This window comes from Rana temporaria, chromosome 12, assembly GCF_905171775.1.
Source record: "Rana temporaria chromosome 12, aRanTem1.1, whole genome shotgun sequence".
Taxonomy (NCBI): Eukaryota; Metazoa; Chordata; class Amphibia; order Anura; family Ranidae; genus Rana; species Rana temporaria.
The window spans coordinates 12416447-12438817 of record NC_053500.1 but is presented as its reverse complement, the minus strand read 5'-3'; the positions used below and the strand labels follow the sequence as shown (position 1 = coordinate 12438817).

General features: G+C 45.0%; 1 long non-coding RNA gene across 1 annotated transcript; it reads left to right on the top strand.

Moving 5' to 3' along the window:
• The first annotated feature begins 135 nt into the window (after positions 1–135).
• On the top strand, positions 136–1185 carry LOC120918445. The gene is made up of 2 exons (XR_005744377.1): positions 136–449; positions 561–1185. It is a non-coding gene; the product is annotated as an uncharacterized LOC120918445 (long non-coding RNA).
• The last annotated feature ends 21186 nt before the right edge of the window (positions 1186–22371 follow it).

The following is a 22371-nucleotide window of genomic DNA, read 5'->3' as shown; positions in this document are numbered from 1 at the left end:
CCCTGCTGTGCTGCCTATAGCTTGTACAGAGCTGGGTGAGGTACCCAGCAGATATACAGGAAGGGGCGGGGACAAGAGCAATCACCCTGCACCAGGAGCGAGAACAGCAATGACTGGTCTTTATTACAGGAAGCTCCTGCTGCTCTGGGGCCCCCTGTTGAACTTATGGGGCGGGCAAGTGCCTACCCCCTTATCGGCGGCCCTGCTGTGCTGCCTATAGCTTGTACAGAGCTGGGTGAGGTACCCAGCAGATATACAGGAAGGGGCGGGGACAAGACCAGTCACCCTGCACCAGGAGCGAGAACAGCAACGACCGGTCTTTATTACAGGAAGCTCCTGCTGCTCTGGGCCCCCCTGTTGAATTTATGGGTGCCTGGGGCGGGCAAGTGCCTACCCCCTTATCAGCGGCCCTGCTGTGCTTGCCTATAGCTTGTACAGAGCTGGGTGAGGTACCCAGCAGATGTGCCCCACTACAGGGTGCCTGCAGAAAAATACAGGAAGGGGCGGGGACAAGACCAGACCAGTCACCCTGCCTAATAGCTTGTACAGAGCTGGGTGAGGTACCCAGCAGATATACAGGAAGGGGCGGGGACAAGACCAGTCACCCTGCACCAGGAGCGAGAACAGCAATGACTGGTCTTTATTACAGGAAGCTCCTGCTGCTCTGGGCCCCCTTGTTGAACTTTTGGTGCCTGGGGCGGGCAAGTGCCTACCCCCCTATCAGCGGCCCTGCTGTGCTGCCTATAGCTTGTACAGAGCTGGGTGAGGTACCCAGCAGATATACAGGAAGGGGCGGGGACAAGACCAATCGCCCTGCACCAGGGGCGAGAACAGCAATGACCGGTCTTTATTACAGGAAGCTCCCGCACACAGGCAAAGGTTCCCACTAGTTTGCTGCACAGATCTGGAAGAAATCCTTAAAGCACACCAAAATTCAAGGAAGAATACACACATGGCGAACGTATTTAGACAATAGTCGCTTCCTGGAGTTCAGCTTTAAATGACCACTAAATTGCTGGTTGTTTTATGTAAAAAAAAAAAAAAGTGTTGATGTTCGTGGATACGTAAAAGCATTTTGAGAACTGTAATTATTTTAAAGGACGATGGTATTCCCCCGCGGAATACTGCCGCTCACAGGTAACAATAGGCTGCTCAGACATTTCAATACAATGGGGGAGATTTACTGTGCGGAATCTGCTGCCGCTCTGCATAGAAACCAATCAGCTTCCAGCTTTTATTTGCAAAGCTTCATTGAACAAGCTGAAGCTAGAAGCTGATTGGCCACCATGCACAGCTGCGCCAGATTTTTGCACTGTTGAGTTTTAGTAAATCTCCCCCATTGTTATCATGTGAAGGGAAACTCCTCCTAGTGGCAAGTCTGTGATACTGATCCTGCGCTTTCCCGAGGAGGCAGCGGCTCAAAGCCGGAGGCGGCCAGACTATCCGTGTTTTTGTTTTCTCGGTACAGGTCTCCTTTAAATACCTGATTCCCCATGCAGGTCTCTACAGGATTAATGTACATAGATCCCATTGTTATTGCTTTACTGGCTCACATACAGTTTTCTTGTTGGGTTTAGAGGTCCTTTTTAATGTGGATTATCATCATCTGCACAGCAAAGAAGCCTACTGACTATCAAGGTTTGACGAATTTCGGCAGAGGTGTGTCTTGCCTCGTGCCTCGCCGTCTTCATCCATAACCTGGCCTGCACTGTCGGCATAGTGTGTAGGTGACTCGTAAGGGTTTAAATTATTCTCCTGTTTTAAATAAGCATATTCCTGAAGAAATGACTGATTTGTCTGTTTTTTTTTGTTTGTTTTTTATTTCTGTATATCCATCTTTTTGGTCTTTTTTTGTAAATAAATGCCCCTTCTGGTGTTTAATTATGTATAGTTACTAAGAAATACGGAGAATGTGTTATGTGTGGGGGCGGGGTGTTGGCATCATTTCAACCTTTGGAGCTAATTATCCCTTACGTGATCTGTATATATAGAAATGCAAAAGTGTGGGACTATATACATATTATATAGAGAGAGAATTATAAAATCTATATCAAAGATTCTCTCTCTGGATACGAGAGAGAGAGAGAGAGAGAGAGAGAGAGAGAGAGAGAGAGAGAGAGAAATATTATATAGAGAGAGAATTATAAAATCTATATCAAAGATTCTCTCTCGCTCTCTCGATATAGATACATAGAGAGAATCTTTGATATAGATTTTTTAATTCTCTCTCTCTAGATTTTATATTATATCCATCTATCAAGAGAGAGAATTATAAAATCTATATCAAAGATCTCTCTCTCTAAATATCGATATGTATCTATATCGAGAGAGAATCTTTGATATAGATTTTATAATTCTCTCTCTATATAATATTTCTCTCTCTCTCTCTCTCTCTCTCTCTCTCTCTCTCTCTCTCTCTCTCTCTCTCTCTCTCTCTCTCTCTCGTATCCAGAGAGAGAATCTTTGATATAGATTTTATAATTCTCTCTCTATATAATATTTCTCTCTCTCTCTCTCTCTCTCTCTCTCTCTCTCTCTCTCTCTCTCTCTCGTATCCAGAGAGAGAATCTTTGATATAGATTCTATAATTCTCTCTCTCTATATAATATTTCTCTCTCTCTCTCTCTCTCTCTCTCTCTCTCTCTCTCTCTCATATCCAGAGAATGAATCTTTGATATAGATTTTATAATTCTCTCTCTATATAATATTTCTCTCTCTCTCTCTCTCTCTCTCTCTCTCTCTCTCTCTCTCTCTCTCGTATCCAGAGAGAGAGAGATCTTTGATATAGATTTTGATTCTCTCTCTCTCTCTCTCCCTCCCTCTCTCTCTCTCTCGAGATATATATATATATATATATATATATATATATATATATATATATATATATATATATATATATATATATATATTACACACACACACACACACACAGTGTATATAAAAAGTCTACCCCCCCCCCTGTTAAAATGTCAGGTTTCTGTGATATAAAAAGAAAAGGAGACAAAGATAAATCATTTCAGAACTTTTTCCACCTTTAATGTGACCTATGAACTGTACAACTCGGTTAAACAACAAACTGAAAGTAAAAATAAAATAATCTGGTTGCAGAAGTGTGCACACCAGTGGCGGCAGGTGCTCAACATTTTTGGGGGGAGCGCAAACACAAACGAAAAAAAAAAATAACAATTGCAGCCTCACTATGCTCATTAAACGTTGCTACTGTGCCCATCAAAGGCAGCCACTATGCCCATAAAATGCAGTCACTGCCATCAATTGTCACCACTGTGCCATGCCATCAATTGTCGCCACTGTGCCATCAGTTGTCGCTACTGTGCCATGCCATCAATTGTCGCCACTGTGCCATCAATTGTCTCAACTGTGCCATGCCTTCAAACGCAGTCACTATGCCATCAATTGTCTCAACTGTGCCATGCCTTCAAATGCAGTCACTGTGCCATCAATTGTCGCCACTGTGCCATCAATTGTCGCCACTGTGCCCATCAATCGTCACCACTGTGCCATGCTATCAATTGTCGCCACTGTGCCATGGCATCAAACGCAGCCACTGTACCCATTAATTGTCACCACTGTGCCCATAAATTGTCGCCACTGTGCCATGCCATCAAACGCAGCCACTGTGCCATGCCATCAAACAGTCACTGTGCCATGCCATCAATTGGCACCACTGCCATGGCATCAAACGCAGCCACTGTGCCCATCAAGTGTCGCCACTGTGCCCATCAAGTGTCGCCACTGTGCCCATCAATTGTCGCCACTGTGCCCATCAATTGTCGCCACTGTGCCCTGCAAAATGCTGCCACTGTGCCCTGTAAAATGCCTCCCGCCCGGCACTTATCTTTCTGGGGTCAGCCATCCTGCTTCCACCGTCCCTCGATGTCTTCTCCCGCCCTTGATGATGCTTCAGCCAATCGGGTTACCGGTAACCAGAACCGCTGGCTCTGATAGGCACTTCCAAAGCCAACCAGCTGCTATTATTCAGATGGCCGGCGCTCGCCAACCAGCTGCTATTATTCAGATGGCCGGCGCTCACCAGGGGGCCGGCCATCTGAATAGGGGGTCTGCAGCGACAATACATAGATTCATGCAATGCATGAATCTATGTACTGTATTCAGTGGCGGTGCAGGAGCGTCTTCTTTCTTTCTTTCTTTCTTTCTTTCTTTCTTTCTTTTTTCTTCTCCTCCTCCTCCTCCTCCTCCTCCTCCTCCTCCTCCTCCTCCTCCTCCTCCTTCCTTCTTCTTCCCCTCCTCCTTCTTCTTCTCCTCCTCCTTCTCCTCCTCCTCTCTTTCTTCTTCTTCTTCTTCTTCTTCTCCTCCTCCTCCTCCTCCTCCTCCTCCTTCTTCTTCTTCTTCTTCTTCTTCCTCCTTCTTCTTTCTTCTTCTTCCTCTTCCTCCTCAAAATCTGTCAAAATGTGAACAGCCCTCTTTACATCACCACACAGATTTTCAATGGGACTCAGGTCTGGGCTCTGGCTGGGCCATTCCAAAACTTTAATCTTCTGGAGAAGCCATTCCTTTGTTGATTTGGATGAATGCTTTGGGTTGTTGTCAGGCTGAAAGTTGAAGTTTCTCTTCATGTTCAGCTTTCTAGCAGAAGTCTGAAGGTTTTGGGCCAATATTGACTGGTATTTGGAACTGTTCATAATTCCCTCTACCTTGACTAAGGCCCCTGTTCCAGCTGAAGAAAAACAACCCCAAAGCATCATTCTGCCACCGCCATGCTTCACTGTGGGTATGGTTTTCTTTTGGTGATGTGCAGTGTTGTTTTTGTGCCAAGCATATCTGTTGTAATTATGGCCAAAAAGTTCAACCTTGGTTTTCTCAGACCAGAACACATTTTCCCACATGCTTTTGGGAGACTGCAGATGTGTTTTTGCAAAATTTAGCCGGGCTTGAATGTTTTTCTTGGTAAGAAAAGTCTTCCCACTCTACCCCATAGACCAGACATATGAAGAATACGGGAGATTGTTGTCACATGCATCACACTGCCTGTACTTTCCAGATATTCCTGCAGCTCCTTTAATATTTCTGTAGGCCTCTTTGCAGCCTCCCTGACCAGTTTTCTTCTCGTCTTTTCATCAATTTTGGAGGGATGTCCAGTTCTTGGTAATGTCACTGTTGTGTCATATTTTCTCCACTTGATGATGACTGTCTTTACTGTGTTCCATGGGTGAGTGAGTAACTTGTATAGCGCTACAAATGCTAACTAAATCGCCTCAAGGCGCTTTTTGCATCCAGTGTCCTCAGAACAGGTGGGTCTTAAGTTTTTTTCTGAAGGCCTGATGGTTTTCTTCCATGCGGATGTTTGTGGGTAGAGCGTTCCATAGCCCTGGTCCTTGGACTGCAAATCTTCGTTCTCCTTTAGATTTGTTGTGGGTCTTGGGGATGTGGAGGAGGTTTCGGTTAACCACTTAAGACCCGGACCTTTAGGCAGCTAAAGGACCTGTTTACACACAGCTCTCCCCGTTCTTCAGCTCCGGGGACCGATCGCGGGACTCCAGCGGCGATCGGGTCCGCGAGTCCCGTGGTCACGGAGTTTCGGACCGGGTCGCGTGCACGCGACCACACGACTGGGCTTAAAGAGCCACGTACATGTACGTGGATGTGCCTAGCCGTGCCATTCTGCCGACGTATATTGGCGTGAAGGGGTCCTTAAGTGGTTAATTGATCGGAGGGCGCAACTAGGGGTGTAGTGTTTTTTATTTTCTCGCATAGGTATTGAGCGTTTCCTTGCGTGCATTTGTGAGTGAGGCAGAGGGTCTTGAATGTAACCCGATCCTCACAATTGGCCAATGGAGGGTCCTCATGAATGGGGTGATTGATTTCCAGGGTTTTTTTCCCCCGTTACCAGTCTTGCTGCTGACTTCTGGACGACTTGTCGACGCAAAATTTGGTATTTGGCGAGTCTGAGGTAGAGGGAGTTTGCATAGTCGAGTTGGGAATTGATGATTGTTCCAACTACTACTGCTGTGTCCTCTTCCGGGGTGAAGGGGATGAGTCTATGCAGCAGGCGGAGAATGTAGTGAGATCCGCTGACTACTGATCCTAAACTTCTTTCACGTGGCCATTATGGGGTATTTGTAGAATTTTGAGGAAAATAAGCAATTTTGGAATAAGGCTGTAACATAACAAAATGTGGAAAAAGTGAAGTGCTGTGACTACTTTCCGCATGCGCTGTATGGGCTAGGTTCAGTAAGAATCGCCTATCTTTAGGCGGGCGTAGCGTATCTCATATACGCTACGCTGCCGTAACTTTGAGAGGCGGGTCCTGTATTCTGAAAGAATTTGTGCCCGAAGTTACGGCGGCGTAGCCTAAATGTGCCGGCGTAAGCGCGCCTAATTCAAATTGTGAAGAGGTGGGCGTGTTTTATGTAAATAAAGCATGACCCCACGTAGATGACGTTTTGAACGAACGGCGCATGCGCCGTCCGTGAACGTATCCCAGTGCGCATGCTCCTAATTACGCCGTAAATAGTCAATGCTTTCGACGTGAACGTAAATTACGCAAAGCCCTATTCGCGAACGACTTAGGTAAACGACGGAAAATTCGACGCTGTCCCGACATCCATACTTAACATTGGCTACGCCTCCTATAGCAGGGGTAACTTTACGCCGGAAAAAGCCTAATGTAAACGACGTAAAAAAATCCGCCGGGCGCACGTGCGTTTCTGAATCTGCGTATCTAGCTCATTTGCATATTCTATGTGGAAATCAACAGAAGCGCCACCTAACGGCCAGCGTAAATATGCACCCTAAGATACGACGGCGTAGGAGACTTACGCCGGTCGTATCTTAGCAACATTTAGGCGTATCTCAATTTGAGCATACGCTTAAAGATACGACGGCGCGGATTCGGACTTACGACGGCGTATCTACGGATACGCCCGTCGTAAGTCTTTGTGAATCTAGCCCTATGTGTATTGTTACAAAATTTTCATATTGAGATCCGAGGTCCTGATGAAGCAAGGTTTTCCACGAAACACGTCAACATTCATAAGTTAATCTCAAGGCCATATGAATCTCGGATGGCTAAATTGTACACATGGTTTCAAATCTTCTTTTTCTTTTATGTCTGTTTTATATATGTATTCCTTCAATGATATCATATAAAGTCCCACTCTTCTGCATTTCTAAAACAAGACTTTCTAATAATATGTCTGTCGCTGTACTGGGTTTGTACCCAAAAAACAAAAATGCAATGGGAACTATAGTCATCAATGTGGAGTGATTTTTGAGGCAATGGGCTTGGTGTGAATGTGGACGGTGGGTGGGGTGGGTTTGTTGATGAACCGTGAACTGGATGCAGTTTGGTGGGCGGGACAGACCAGGAACCTGAGACATCCGGGTCTTCCCTGCTAAAAGGAGTTCCTGCACGTATGCTACAAGACCGATGGCCCGGGGAAGGAGGAGCACAGAAGCCACCCGTCTTACAAAGCGGAAACGAGGAACACAGAGCCCTTGGTGGGTTGGTTTCTGGGGGTGTTTACGCAGTGGGGTAATAATGAAGACTGTATTCGTTGCAGGTAAGCAATGTCTTTTACAAAGATCCTTAAAAAGTGTCTGCCGGGAGTTCACCTTTAACCTGTGCTTTGCCTATGGAGGGTTAAGCAATCCGCTCACTTAAAGAGACACCCTTCCTGTTGGCCAGTGATGGCGAACATTGGCACCCCAGAACTACATTTCCCATGATGTTCAACTACACTGCTGAGTGCATAAGCATCATGGGAAATGTAGTTCCAAAACATCTGTCAAGGTTCACCATCACTGGCCTACACCCTCCAATAGCCCACTCAATTGGGGGGGACTCCAATGGAGCAGGCAAGGGACTGTGAATTGGAGGGTGCGCTATCAGGAGGCACTGTCCCTTTTTGCCCTGAATGGACAAAGTGACCGAGTCTCTTTAACCACTTAACGACCGCCGCATGTATATATACGTCCACAGAATGGCGCGTACAGGCAGATGGGCGTACATGTACGTCCCCGCCTTGTCGGGGGTCCGATCGGGACCCCCCTCATTCTTCCGTGGGAGCGATCCGGGATGAGGGGGTGGCTTCGTTTCTAGCCGCCCCTTCGCGATCGCTCCCCGGAGCTGAAGAACGGGGAGAGCCGTATGTAAACACGGCTTCCCCGTTCTTCACTGTGGCGGCTGCATCGATCGTGTGATCCCTTTTATAGGGAGACACAATCGATGACGTCAGACCTACAGCCACACCCCCCTACAGTTGTAAACACACACTTGGTGAAACATAACCCCTTCAGCACCCCCCTGTGGTTAACTCCCAAACTGCAACTGTCATTTTCACAATAAACAATGCAATTTAAATGTATTTTTTGCTGTGAAAATGACAATGGTCCCAAAAATGTGTCAAAATTGCCTGAGTCCGCCATAATGTCGCAGTCACGAAAAAAATCACTGATCGCCGCAATTAGTAGTAAAAAAAAAAAAAAAATATTTAATAAAAATGCAATAAAACTATCCCCTATTTTGTAAACGCTATAAATTTTGCGCAAGCCAACCGATAAACGCTTATTGCGATTTTTTTTTAACCAAAAATATGTACAAGAATACGTATCGGCCTAAACTGAGGAAAAATTATTTTTTTTATATATTTTTTGGTGATATTTATTATAGAAAAATGTAAAAAATATTGCATTTTTTTCAAAACTGTCGCTCTATTTTTGTTTATAGCGCAAAAAATAAAAACCACAGAGGTGATCAAATACCACCAAAAGAAAGCTCTATTTGTGAGAAAAAAAGGACGTCAATTTTGTTTGGGAGCCACGTCGCACGACCGCGCAATTGTCTGTTAAAGCGACGCAGTGCCGAATCGCAAAACCTGGCCTGGGCCTTTAGCTGCATTTTGGTCTGGGGCTTAAGTGGTTAAGTGTTACCCTTGTGCTGCTTCTGCTCAAATTTCCTTCTCCCCCGTGGGTGACTGAATTGGCAGGGAAGTGAACGGAGGGCGAGTATAAGCAGAAATTGAAGAGAAAAAAAGTAATTAAATTCAGGTTGTTCTGGTTAAAGCTTGCCCAAAAAAAAGGGGTCAGTTTTACCACCCCCCACGAGACGGCACTTTGGTCTGTCGATTGACTGCAAGGCACCCACCCAGTGCTGCATCCAGAGAGGAAACCCTTGCTGTTACCATACTGGGAAGTACTGAGTACACCTCTTCAATCCTGTTGCTGAATGGAAAGATGGGGGTGGGGTAGCAGGTTGAGAGCTGATGAGTATAGGCACTATGGGGGACTGGGTCTTAAACTGGACCCTTTTCATTTTAACCACTTGGCGACGCCCACCATAGTTTTTACTGCAGCACGGCGGCTGCTCTTCCCCAGATCACGTACCCGGTACGTGATCTGACAGTTCCGGGCTGCCGGCCAGCCTTTCCCGCTGCGATTGGACACAGTGGGAGCCAATCAGCGGGTCCAGCGGACGCTTTATCCACCGGGACCCGCCGATCATTCAGCAGAAAGTCAGAACGGCGGTTTGCCTATGTAAACAAGGCAGATTGCTGTTCTGTGAGAGGGGAATGTGCTGATCCTGTGTTCCTGCTAAGCACCGTAGTTAAACTGGGAGGCCGTGCCAAATTTTCAAATCAGCGAATAGTCAAAACCATGTCGTCTGTATCTGCCCTGCTTTAAAGTGGACCTAAATCTGCTGCTTGCATATACTCTTCGGCCCAGATTCTCATACAATTACGTTGCTCCACGGCAGCGTAACGTATGTGATTTACGTTACACCGCCGCAGGTTTACAGCGTCGGTGCCTGATTCTCAGAACACTTACCTGTAAACTTGCGGCGGTGTATCGTAAAAGCGCTCGGCGCAAGCCGGCCCAATTCAAAGTGGGGCGGGCACCATTTGAATTAGGCGCGCTCCCGCGCCGAGCGTACTGCGCATGCTCCGTCGGGTAAATTACCCGACGTGCATTGCGCTAAATGACGTCGCCCCGACGTCATTTGCTTAGACGTTAACGTAAATGGCGTCCAGCGCCATTCACGGACGTCTTACGCAAACAACGTAATTTTTTAAAAATTCGACGCGGGAACGACGTCCATACTTAACATTGGTTGCCCCTCATAATAGCAGGGGCAACTTTACGGGTCGCTTAAGCTACGGAAACGACGTAAATTCTCAGCGTCGACTGCGCGTATGTTCGGGAATCTTGCGTAATTACCTAATTTGCATAGACGACGGGGAAAACGGCGATGCGACACCTAGCGGCGGGAAAAAAAAATTGCTTTTAAGATCTGACAGCGTAAGAGCCTTACGCCTGTCAGATCTAATGGATATCTATGCACAACTGATTCTAAGAATCAGTCGCATAGATACCCGGGGCCAGATTAGGACTTACGACGGCGCAAATGGTGTCGCGCCGTCGTAACGCCATTGAGAATCTGGGCCTTCTAGTTCTTTGAGAGGGGTCCATGGAGTCGATGCACATGTTCCTGAAAATACCAGTTCCCTGGCTGGCAACCCTGGTATTTTCAGAAACGGCGGGCGGTTCTCTTTAGGATAAAAGTGGTCTCTGCGGTGGTTTCGCCACAAGATCACTTTTACTGTCTTTTTAAAAGTTAAATAAGAAAAAAAAAATGTAAAGTCCCGCTGAGCTCTTGCGCAGAAGCGAACACATACGTAAACGGTGTTCAAACCACATGTGAGGTATCGCCGCGACCATTAGAGCGATAATTCTAGCTCTAGACCCCCTCTGTAACTCAAAACTGGTAACCTGTAGACATTTTTTTTAAATGTCACCTATGGAGATTTATAAAGATTAGTGTTGAGCAGAATACGCCATATTCGATTTCGCGATATATCACGAATATATAGCCGAATATTCGAGAAATATTCGCTAAATTCGAATATTCGTGATATTTTATCGAAATGAAATGTTTGCGAAATTTCGATATTGAGAATGCGAAAATAATTGCGAAATTTCGACAACTGCGGTAGGAGCGCTCTGATTGGCTCAGAATATTCATGATATTTTATCGAAATTTCGCAAAATGCGACTGCGATATTTATTGCGGAATTTCGACAACTGCGGTAGGAGCCCTCTGATTGGCTCAGAATATTCGTGATATTTTATCGAAATTTCGCAAAATGCGAAATTTATTGCGGAATTTCGACAACTGCGGTAGGAGCCCTCTGATTGGCTCAGAATATTTGTGATATTTTATCGAAATTTCGCAAAATGCGAATGCGAAATTGATTGCGGAATTTCGACAACTGCGGTAGGAGAACTCTGATTGGCTCTGATGCAAAAGAAGGGCGGAGAAAATAATCGCGCAATATTCCTATTGCCGAATAATCGCATTGCGATTTTTCGGCAATATAAAATGATGGCTTCAGCTACTCGGCCCAAGGTCTCTAATCATACCAGCAATGCTTTTAGACGTCGATGGAGATCTCGAGGATGTGATCTGTTCTAAAAATAAAATTGAAAAAATCCGAATATTCGGAATAGCGAATATTGACCGCGAAATTCGAGATATTCGCGAATACTCGAATATGCCATATTCGAGCCGAATATTCGCAATACGAATATTCGTGAGCAACACAGATCAAAGTTTGTCGCCATTCCACGAGCGGACGCAATTTTGAAGCGCGACATGTTGGGTATCAATTTACTGACATTATCTTTCACAATATAAAAATTGGAATAACTTTACTGTTGTCTTATTTTTTTACGTTAAAGTGTATTTTTTGCCAGAAAAATTGCGCTTGTAAGAGCGCTGCGCAAATACGGTGTGACAAAGTATTGCAACGACCGCCATTTTATTCTCTAGGGTGTCTGGGGGGGGGAAATATATGTTTGGCGGTTCCAAGTAATTTTCTAGCAAAAAAAATAAATGATTTTAACTTGTAAACAATTGTCAAAAAGAGGCTCGGTCCGTAAGTGGTTAAGAGGCTACTAACTTCTACAGATCTATGTGTAAAGGTTTCAGGACTAGAGCTGAGGAGTTCCAGTCTGGAGGGAACTAAATCCTGCGCACCGCTGACTTCCTGTCTGGGATTCTCGGTGACGGACACTTCCTGCAGCCGTTGGTAAGCCTTGTTTAGCCTAAAATAAATGTTAATGTAAAACTATAGACTGCATTTTATACTATGGGGCAGATCCACAAAAGGATTACGCCGGCGTATCTGTTGATACGCCGGCGTAATTTTAAATTTCCCGCGCCGTATCTTTGTTTTGTATCCACAAAACAAGATACGACGGCATCTGGGATCGATCCGACAGGCGTACGTCTTCGTACGCCGTCGGATCTAAGCTGCAATTTTTCGGCGGCCGCTAGGTAGCGTTCCCATCGAAATCCGCATCGAGTATGCAAATTAGCTAGTTACGGCGATCCACGAACGAACGTACGTCGGCCCGGCGCATTTTTTTTTACGTCGTTTGCGTTCGGCTTTTTCCGGCGTATAGTTAAAGCTGCTGTTATGAGGCGTACTCAATGTTAAGTAAGGCTGTCGTTCCCGCGTACAATTTTGAATTTTTTACGTCGTTTGCGAATAGGGATTTGTGTAGAATGACGTCACTGTCATAATCATTGGCTTGTTCCGGGTTAATTTCGAGCATGCGCACTGGGATACCCCCACGGACGGCGCATGCACAGTTAAAAAAAAAAACGTTGTTTACGTCGGGTCACGACGTATTTACATAAAACACGCCCCCATCACTTCCATTTGAATTCCGCGCCCTTACGCCGCAACGGATACACTACGCCGCCGTAACTTACGGCGCAAATTCGTTGAGGATTCAAACACAAAAAAAAGTAAGTTACAGCAGCGTAGTGTATCTTAGATACGCTACGCCCGGCGCATTAATGCGCCGCGCTACGTGGATCTGCCCCAAAATGTGTAAGGACATTTGTCCCGGGCTCTCTAAGGAGAATATAAAGGTTATATATCTGTGATTGAAATTTATATATAAAGGTAACTTGTAATTCTGCTTCATAAAGGATTACTCCGGGGAAACATGAGAGTTTTTAATGTTTGGATGCAGGGGGTTCAAGTATATATATATATATATATATATAAAAAGTATATCCCTTTGGGATCAATAAAGTATTCTGAATTTGAAAATATTAGTGTTGTCCCGATACCTCTTTTTTAAGACAAAGTACAAGTACCGATACTTTTTTTTTTTTTAATGTCATGTGACAGTGCCACTAAAATGCAGCACTGATGTGAGACGTGGATTGTGTCGGTAGCTTTTTATTGTATTATTTTTTACAATTATATACAGGGCTTTTTTTCAGCGGGAACGTGGGGGAACGCAGTTCCGGCACCTCCATCACTGAATGTATGTAATGGCAAGGGGTTCAGGGTCTATTGATGCTAGCAGCTGGAAGGGGTCTTTTTTTGTGGGGCGGCAGGGGGGTCTATTGTTGCTGGTGGGAATTCCACTGTTGCTGAGGGTGAGTCTTGTGTTGCTGGGAGGGATCTAATGATGCTGGCTGCAGAGAAATCCATTGTTGCTGCTGGTGGTCCATTTTTTTTATTGCTGGGGGAGGAAGTATTTTGTTTGCGGTGGTCCGTTGTTGCTATCAACAACAAATTCCATACAAATTCCATAGTACCACAATTATTACTTGGCTCTGTATTCTCTAAAATGCGCAGTAGGGGGGTGGAACCAAGGGACGGTAAAAGAGGTGGGTAGGGGGTGGAACCAAGGGATGGTGCAGGAGGTAGGTAGGGGGTGGAACCAAGGGATGGTGCAGGAGCTAGGTAGGGGGGTGGATCCAAGGGATGGTGCAGGAGGTGGGTAGAGGGTGGAACCAAGGGACGATGCAGGAGGTGGGTAGAGGGTGGAACCAAGGGACGGTGCAGGAGGTGAGTAAGGGGTGGAGACAAGGGGTGACTTCGAAAGGGAGAGTTCCTGCACGTATTGTCTGAGAAAAAAAGCCCTGATTATATATATATATATATCTCAATGGCACAGCAGGTGTGTAGACCCAGGAATTCAGTGAAGGTTTGATGAAATCCCCTCATAATGGGCACAGCAGGTGTACAGACCCAGGAACTTGGCACAGGAATGGTGGGAGCCCATCATAATGGGCACAGCAGGTGTACAGACCTGGGAACTCAGCACAGGGATGATGGGAGCCCCTCTTAACGAGCACAGCAGGTGTACAGACCCAGGAATTCAGTGAAGGTTTATGAAATCTCATAATGGGTACAGCGGGTGTGCAGACCTGGGAACCCAATCCACGGATGGTGGGAACTCATAATGGGCACAGCAGGTGTACAGACCCGGGAACTCGGCACAGGAATGGTGGGAACTCCTCATAATGGGCACAGCGGGTATACAGACCCAGGAACTGAGCACAGGGATGGTGGGAACCCCTCATAATGGGCACAGCAGCTATACAGACTCGGGAACTCATCACAGGGATTGTGGGAACCCCTCATAATGGACCACACTGGGTGTGCAGATCCGGGAACCCAGCCCAAGGATGGCGGGAACCCCTCATAATGGAGACCCAGGAACCCAGCCCAAGGATGGCGGGCACCCCTCATAATGGAGACCCAGGAACCCAGCCCAAGGATGGCGGGCACCCCTCATAAAAAAGATTGCAAGTATGCAGACCTTGGACCCCAAAGATCTTACCAACAGAGGTCACTGAATCCCGTCAGGTAGTGATCCTTCAAATTGCTCATTATTGCCTGTGGCCGAAATAAACACACAAAACCAAATGCTCTCTAGTAAATTTTTATTTAGCAAACTTCACTCTTTAAACCAAAAAAAAATATAGAATATTGTATCCTTCCCCCTCCCTCCCTCCCCCAAAATCTGTATTATAAAAAAAAAAAAATTGTCTGAAATCTACTATTCAGGCAAACTATCAATCTCAAAGTGCTACAATGTCAGTGATTGGTCCACAGTGTGAAGTGATGCTGCTGGTGCCCCAAATCAAAGGGCAAAGCACAGAGATAAAGACACAAAGAGAACGGAGCAATATGCGCGATATGGAGCGACCAGAACTGACCTATCACAGATCTCGTACCCGGTCGCTGTAGCTTACTGCACTTTGCCTCATTCAAGAAACCTGCATGTGTAGGAAACAGTCCAGGGCCCGTGCCGACGGCATTTTGTGGGTTCTACAGGAATGCCAAACCCGCTTGGGATTTAGGATGTAGTGGCCCAAAGGGATTTGGCTGCAGAGGCCAGTGATGGACCCCATGGGGCAGCTTGGGGGGGTCCATCGCCCGACTAATTCTGAGTGGTCTCAGTTCACACCGCCGCGGCCTGAAAGTGGCGACTTCCTGGGAATGCCCGGGTCATCTTGTAACGTCGGATCCAAATCCCATCCATGTAGACCAGGACCCGACTTGGAGGCAATTTCCATTAAGTCTATGGGTAGAAGTCATAAAAAATAGAAAGTGGGATGGGGTAGTGGCGCTGCCCTACTTATAAACTGTGTCAAATAGTATAGTAAACAGTGACCCTGAGAGGTACGTGAATAAGTAAATGTGTAATATTAGTAAACCGTGGAAACCAACAAATGTGGACCTGCTGGGTGCTAGGTGTAATAGCAGTGACCAGAAACTGGCATGTAAAGACTGGGCTCAACCAGAAGGTGATACATTAAACGGATAAACCAAACTGTGCTGTTACTGATAGGCTGTGAGCTAGCCTGTGTATGTGTTTCCACTGAGTGGGTGCAATACGCTCATAAGACCCATAAACATATGGGAAATAATATAAACAATAAATCAATTGTTAAAGTGCAGTGAGACAATCAATCTTCATAAGGTATTATATATATAAAGGATGAAAAGTAAAAATGAAAATGAAAATAAAAATAAAAATAGTCCAAAACTGTGATGCAATATGGAAGACAGTCTTCATAAAAAATAATTAAATAAATGAATTAACAAGGGATAAAGTCCATCCAAGAATTGAAGGAATCCGTGCTTGTAAAGGTGCACCTAAAAAGGTGAGTGCTCAAATGAACATTGGTGACAGTTCCACGCAGTGATCACGGTGCTCCCCCTTTGGGTCCCCACTCACCAGAGGCACTAACCCCTGCAGGGGTAAAGTGCAAGAAGTATGCCTCCAACGGTTCTGGGATCTCCCACGGTTCCTCTGTTGTCCTTGGTGTCTCCTTTCCTCCTTAATGATGGAATTCCGGGTTCAGGAGTGGAGGTAGTGTTTATTGGTCCGCAGTCCTCCAACAAAACAAATAAACTGGCATAGCGTAGTATGTTTGATCAAACGCTGGTTTATTAACACTAGCAATGGCATGCGCAGTGTAAAAAATATAAAAAATAAAAATACTGGGCAATAAAAACAATAGAGCAAGGAATATACTCTATGTAGGATAAAAACTAAAAGCAAAAGTTGCAGGTGGAGTGGCTAACAAGTGCTAGCATAGCTCCTAGCGCCGCACTGCGTGTACCAGGAAGTGTCGGCAATAGCCTGGAAACGGCGTGCGTTCCACCAACGACCAGCTGGAAACCGGAAGTGCGTGCGTGTGTGCGTGTATCCGCTTAACGTACGTTTCGTTCAAATACGTCTTCAGAAGCGGGACCCGCTTCTGAAGACGTATTTGAACGAAACGTACGTTAAGCGGATACACACACGCACGCACTTCCGGTTTCCAGCTGGTCGTTGGTGGAACGCACGCCGTTTCCAGGCTATTGCCGACACTTCCTGGTACACGCAGTGCGGCGCTAGGAGCTATGCTAGCACTTGTTAGCCACTCCACCTGCAACTTTTGCTTTTAGTTTTTATCCTACATAGAGTATATTCCTTGCTCTATTGTTTTTATTGCCCAGTATTTTTATTTTTTATATTTTTTACACTGCGCATGCCATTGCTAGTGTTAATAAACCAGCGTTTGATCAAACATACTACGCTATGCCAGTTTATTTGTTTTGTTGGAGGACTGCGGACCAATAAACACTACCTCCACTCCTGAACCCGGAATTCCATCATTAAGGAGGAAAGGAGACACCAAGGACAACAGAGGAACCGTGGGAGATCCCAGAACCGTTGGAGGCATACTTCTTGCACTTTACCCCTGCAGGGGTTAGTGCCTCTGGTGAGTGGGGACCCAAAGGGGGAGCACCGTGATCACTGCGTGGAACTGTCACCAATGTTCATTTGAGCACTCACCTTTTTAGGTGCACCTTTACAAGCACGGATTCCTTCAATTCTTGGATGGACTTTATCCCTTGTTAATTCATTTATTTAATTATTTTTTATGAAGACTGTCTTCCATATTGCATCACAGTTTTGGACTATTTTTATTTTTATTTTCATTTTCATTTTTACTTTTCATCCTTTATATATATAATACCTTATGAAGATTGATTGTCTCACTGCACTTTAACAATTGATTTATTGTTTATATTATTTCCCATATGTTTATGGGTCTTATGAGCGTATTGCACCCACTCAGTGGAAACACATACACAGGCTAGCTCACAGCCTATCAGTAACAGCACAGTTTGGTTTATCCGTTTAATGTATCACCTTCTGGTTGAGCCCAGTCTTTACATGCCAGTTTCTGGTCACTGCTATTACACCTAGCACCCAGCAGGTCCACATTTGTTGGTTTCCACGGTTTACTAATATTACACATTTACTTATTCACGTACCTCTCAGGGTCACTGTTTACTATACTATTTGACACAGTTTATAAGTAGGGCAGCGCCACTACCCCATCCCACTTTCTATTTTTTCTCTATCCTTTCCCCTCGGGGAATCGTTTTTGGGGGGCTGCAGCCTAACATTTTATTTTATATATATTTTTTACATTTTTATATATCTACCTCATTGGCACTTATTGGCCCCACATTACAGTTTTCTGCTCTTGTACCAGCCTTGGTGGGTCCTAAGCGCGGTTTATCTCCCTTTTTTACATTATGGGTAGAAGTCGCCTTGAAGTAGTAACGGAACCTTTTCTAAAGCTGGAGCGACTTCCGTAGTGCTAATTAAGACATCTCTCATTGACCAACATGGGATTTCACGTGTCATGCGACTCGGGTCGGATCCAAGGTCGCGGCGGTGTGAACCGAGCCTCGAACCCCTGAAAAGCCCCGCCGACACAGGCCCCTTAATGAAAGCATTTTTAGCTATGTTTACAATTAACAGCCAATCAAATTGGAGTCATTACCTGCTAAAAGTCGCTTTCCTAGTGTAGATTAGAAAATGAAAAACGTAAATGTCACGAGAGATGCTAAAGGATGAAAGCTCTACACAGCACATGCCTTTAGTTCAGTGTCAGGACCTCGGTGTACAGCAGGGATAGGCAATTAGCGGACCTCCAGCTGTTGCAGAACTACAAGTCCCATGAGGCATAGCAAGACTGACAGCCACAAGCATGACACCCAGAGGCAGAGGCATGATGGAACTTGTAGTTTTGCAACAGCTGGAGGTCCGCTAATTGCATATCCCTGGTGTACAGCAACAAAAACTCAGAGAATATCCCAGGACGGGACATTAGAGGGCGACAGAGATAAAAAACCTGACACAGGTAGCTCCTGCCCGCTGGATCCAAAACTCTCTAGTGCAGGGGGGTCTCAAACTGGCGGCCCTCCAGCTGTTGAGGTACTACACATCCCATGAGGCCTTGTAAGACTCTGACATTAACAGACATGACTGGGCATGATGGGAATTGTAGTTCCTGAACAACTGGAGGGCCGTAGTTTGAAGACTCATGCTCTAGTGCAGGGATTTGCAATTAGCGGACCTCCAGCTGTTGCAGAACTACAAGTCCCATAAGGCATAGCAAGACTCTGACAGCCACAAGCATGACACCCAGAGACAAAAGCATGATGGGACTTGTAGTTTTGCAACAGCTGGAGGTCCGCTATTTGCATATCCCTGCTCTAGGGCAAGGGTCTCAAACTGGTGGCCCTCCAGCCGTTGCGAAACTACAAGTCCCATGATGCATTGCAAGGCTGACTGTTTCAAGCGTGACTCCCCCAGGCAGAGGCACGATGGGACTTGTAGTTTTGCAACAGCTGGAGGGCCGCCAGTCTGAGACCCCCCTGCTCTAGTGACTGTTAAGCTGAATCTGGAGGAGCTTTGGGTGGCCGCTGTGGTTTATCCTGCCGACCCCCATCAACAACACTACAGCAGGTGGCACACGCCCAGGGGGTGTCAAACTGGCGGCCCTTCAGCTGTTGCGCGAACCACAAGTCCCATGAGCCATTGCAAGGCTGACAGTTACAAGCACGACTCCCACAGGCATGATGGGACGTGTAGTTCCGCAACAGGTTTAGGGCTGCGGTTTGGCACCTGGAGCTATTCAACACACCCCCAGCTAGGAAGGTCCACCCCCCTGACAAGGTCACTTTTCAATGAGATATCTGTCAATCCAATTCTCCATAACGATTTCCTATTAAAGCTTTAAGTTTGCTTTTTCTTGGTTCCTCCAATCATTATTAGGCTTGTATTATTATTATTTGTTTTTACGTTTTTATTGCATAACCTTATTTTAGATCCAATGATGTCCTCATTGGCTCTCTGTGCTTTTCTATGCAATGCAGGCTGGTGGGAGGAGCCAGCAGGGTGCTGCACCTAGCTACCTGAAAACATCACAGCGCCCTGCCCCAGTACTCCTCTGAAGAGTCCCCGATCCTGGCAGGGAGCTATGCAAATATCCTAAATTCTTTCTTTGATGTGGTGGATGATGGTCTTAAATCCAGCATGCAGGTCACCACGGGTGATGCTGAGCCTCCATAATGGAAAGAACAGTTCTCCAGCCAGGAAATGAGGCGGGGGAGGGGCCTTTATCTGACTTGCTGCAGTTTCTAATGCACATTGTGAGAAAATCACAGTGTGCAGTGAAATCGGACGCATCAATTTCAATCCAAAAGAGGAGCCGGTACAGCTGTGCAAGGCTGGAGGCCACATTTCTAGATCTGTCACTCTGCCTCATTCATATCATGTTCTGTCATCTGGAGGAAAGGCTATCAATTTTACCCAAGCTGTTATCTTTTGGTTTGGTATATTTTAATTTTTAATTTTTTTTTTATATCTAATATATATATATTTTTTTATGGATGTTATTTATGAATATAAACAATTATTTTTCAAACAAAAATGTTGTACAAGGAACTCCTACCACAGTGCTTTATGGGATTTCAAGAGGGAGAGAGCAGAGGCTGTTTGCCTTCAGACTGTCACTCTCTAATTGAAACCCAACAACAGAGCAGGCAGGGAGGGGGGAGAAGTCACGACTCTAGTGTGTGTGTATATATATATATATATATATGTATGCAGCTTCTGTATTTGACCTCCGTAAGTAAAAAGCAGTTGTGAATAATCGGGGGGGAAACGTGAAAGAGATCCTAAAAAAATATTATTATTCATATGTGATATTTCACAATTAACCTACTAAAAACTCCACTCCATATTTCCTCTAAGTGCTATTGTTCCCTGTGTGATGGAGACGGACAAGGTAAACTGGATCGAATGGTGTAGCCCATAGAAAAGATATGGGACACACAACATACTTTTCCTTCCATTTCCCATGGCCTGTTCTCATTGACCCCTGCGTGTCTCACTCACTAAGATTGAAGCCTTTGTTGGAAAATGACAGTTGGGTTCTGTAAAATGAAGGCTGGGATCCAAAAGAAAGTTCTACAGTTTGAAGATCTGAGAAGGGAGGATCATTGTAACCTTTAGAAGGCAAGTGCTACAAAGAATTCTATATTCCTGAAACAGGAAGTAGATCAAATGACGGTTGGATTCTGGAAATGACAGTTGGTTCTGGAAAATGACGGTTGGGTTCTGAAAGATGGTTCTAACATTTGAAGATCTGAGAAGGGAGGATCATTGTAATTTTTATCAGGCAAGTGCTACAAATAATTCTATATTCCTGAAACAGGGAAGTACATCAAATGACGGTTGGTTCTAGAAAATGGCGTTGGGTTCTGGAAAATGATGGTTGGGATCTGAAAGAAGGTTCTAATGTTTGAAGATCTGAGACGGGAGGAACATTGTAATCTCTATCAGGCAAGTGCTACAAAGAATTCTAAATTCCTGAAATGGGAAGTAGATCAAATGACGGTTGGGTTCTGGAAAATGACAGTTGGGTTCTGAAAGATGGTTCTAAAGTTTGAAGATCTGAGAAGGGAGGATCATTGTAATCTCTATCAGGCAAGTGCTACAAAGAATTCTAAATTCCTGAAACGGGAAGTAGATCAAATGACAGTTGGGTTCTGGAAATGACAGCTGGGTTCTGAAAGAAGATTCTAATCTGAGAAGGGAGGATCGACGTAACCTTTATAAGGCAATTGCTTCAAAGAATTCTATATTCCTGAAACAGGAAGTAGATCAAATGACAGTTGGTTATGGAAATTGACGGTTGGGTTCTGAAAGATGGTTCTAACATTTGAAGATCTGAGAAGGGAGGACCACTGTAATCTCTATCAGGCAAGTTCTACAAATAATTCTATATTTTAGAAACTGGAAGTATATCAAATGACGGTTGGTTCTAGAAAATTGGCGTTGGGTTCTGGAAAATGATGGTTGGGATCTGAAAGATGGTTCCAAAGTTTAAAGATCTGAGACGGGAGGAACATTGTAATCTCTATCAGACAAGTGCTACAAAGAATTCTATATTCCTGAGACAGGAAGTACATCAAATGACGGTTGGGTTCTGGAAATGACAGTTGGTTCTGCAAAATTACAATTGGGTTCTGGAAAGTGATGGTTGGGTTCTAAAAGATGGTTCTAACATTTGAAGATCTGAGACGGGAGGATCATTGTAATCTCTATCAGACAAGTTCTACAAAGAATTCTATATTCCTGAAACAGGAAGTAGATCAAATGACGGTTGGCTTTTGAAAATTGAAGGTTGAGATCTGAAAGATGGTTCCAAAGTTTGAAGATCTGAGAAGGGAGGATCACTGTAATCTCTATCAGACAAGTGCTACAAATAATTCTATATTCCGGGAAAGTACATCAAATGACAGTTGGGTATCTGGAAATGACAGCTGGGTTCTGAAAGAAGATTCTAATCTGAGAAAGGAGGATCGACGTAACCTTTATAAGGCAAACGCTTCAAAAAATTCTATATTCCTGAAACAGGAAGTAGATCAAATGACAGTTGGTTCTGGAAAATGACGATTGGGTTCTGAAAGATGGTTCTAACATTTGAAGATCTGAGACGGGAGGAACATTGTAATCTCTATCAGGCAAGTGCTACAAATAATTCTAAATTCTTGAAACAGGAAGTACATCAAATGACGGTTGGGTTCTGAAAATGACAGTTGGTTCTGGAAAATGACGGTTGGGTTCTGAAAGATGGTTCTAACATTTGAAGATCTGAGATGGGAGGACCATTGTAACCTTTATAAGGCAAGTGCTACAAAGAATTCTATATTCCTGAAA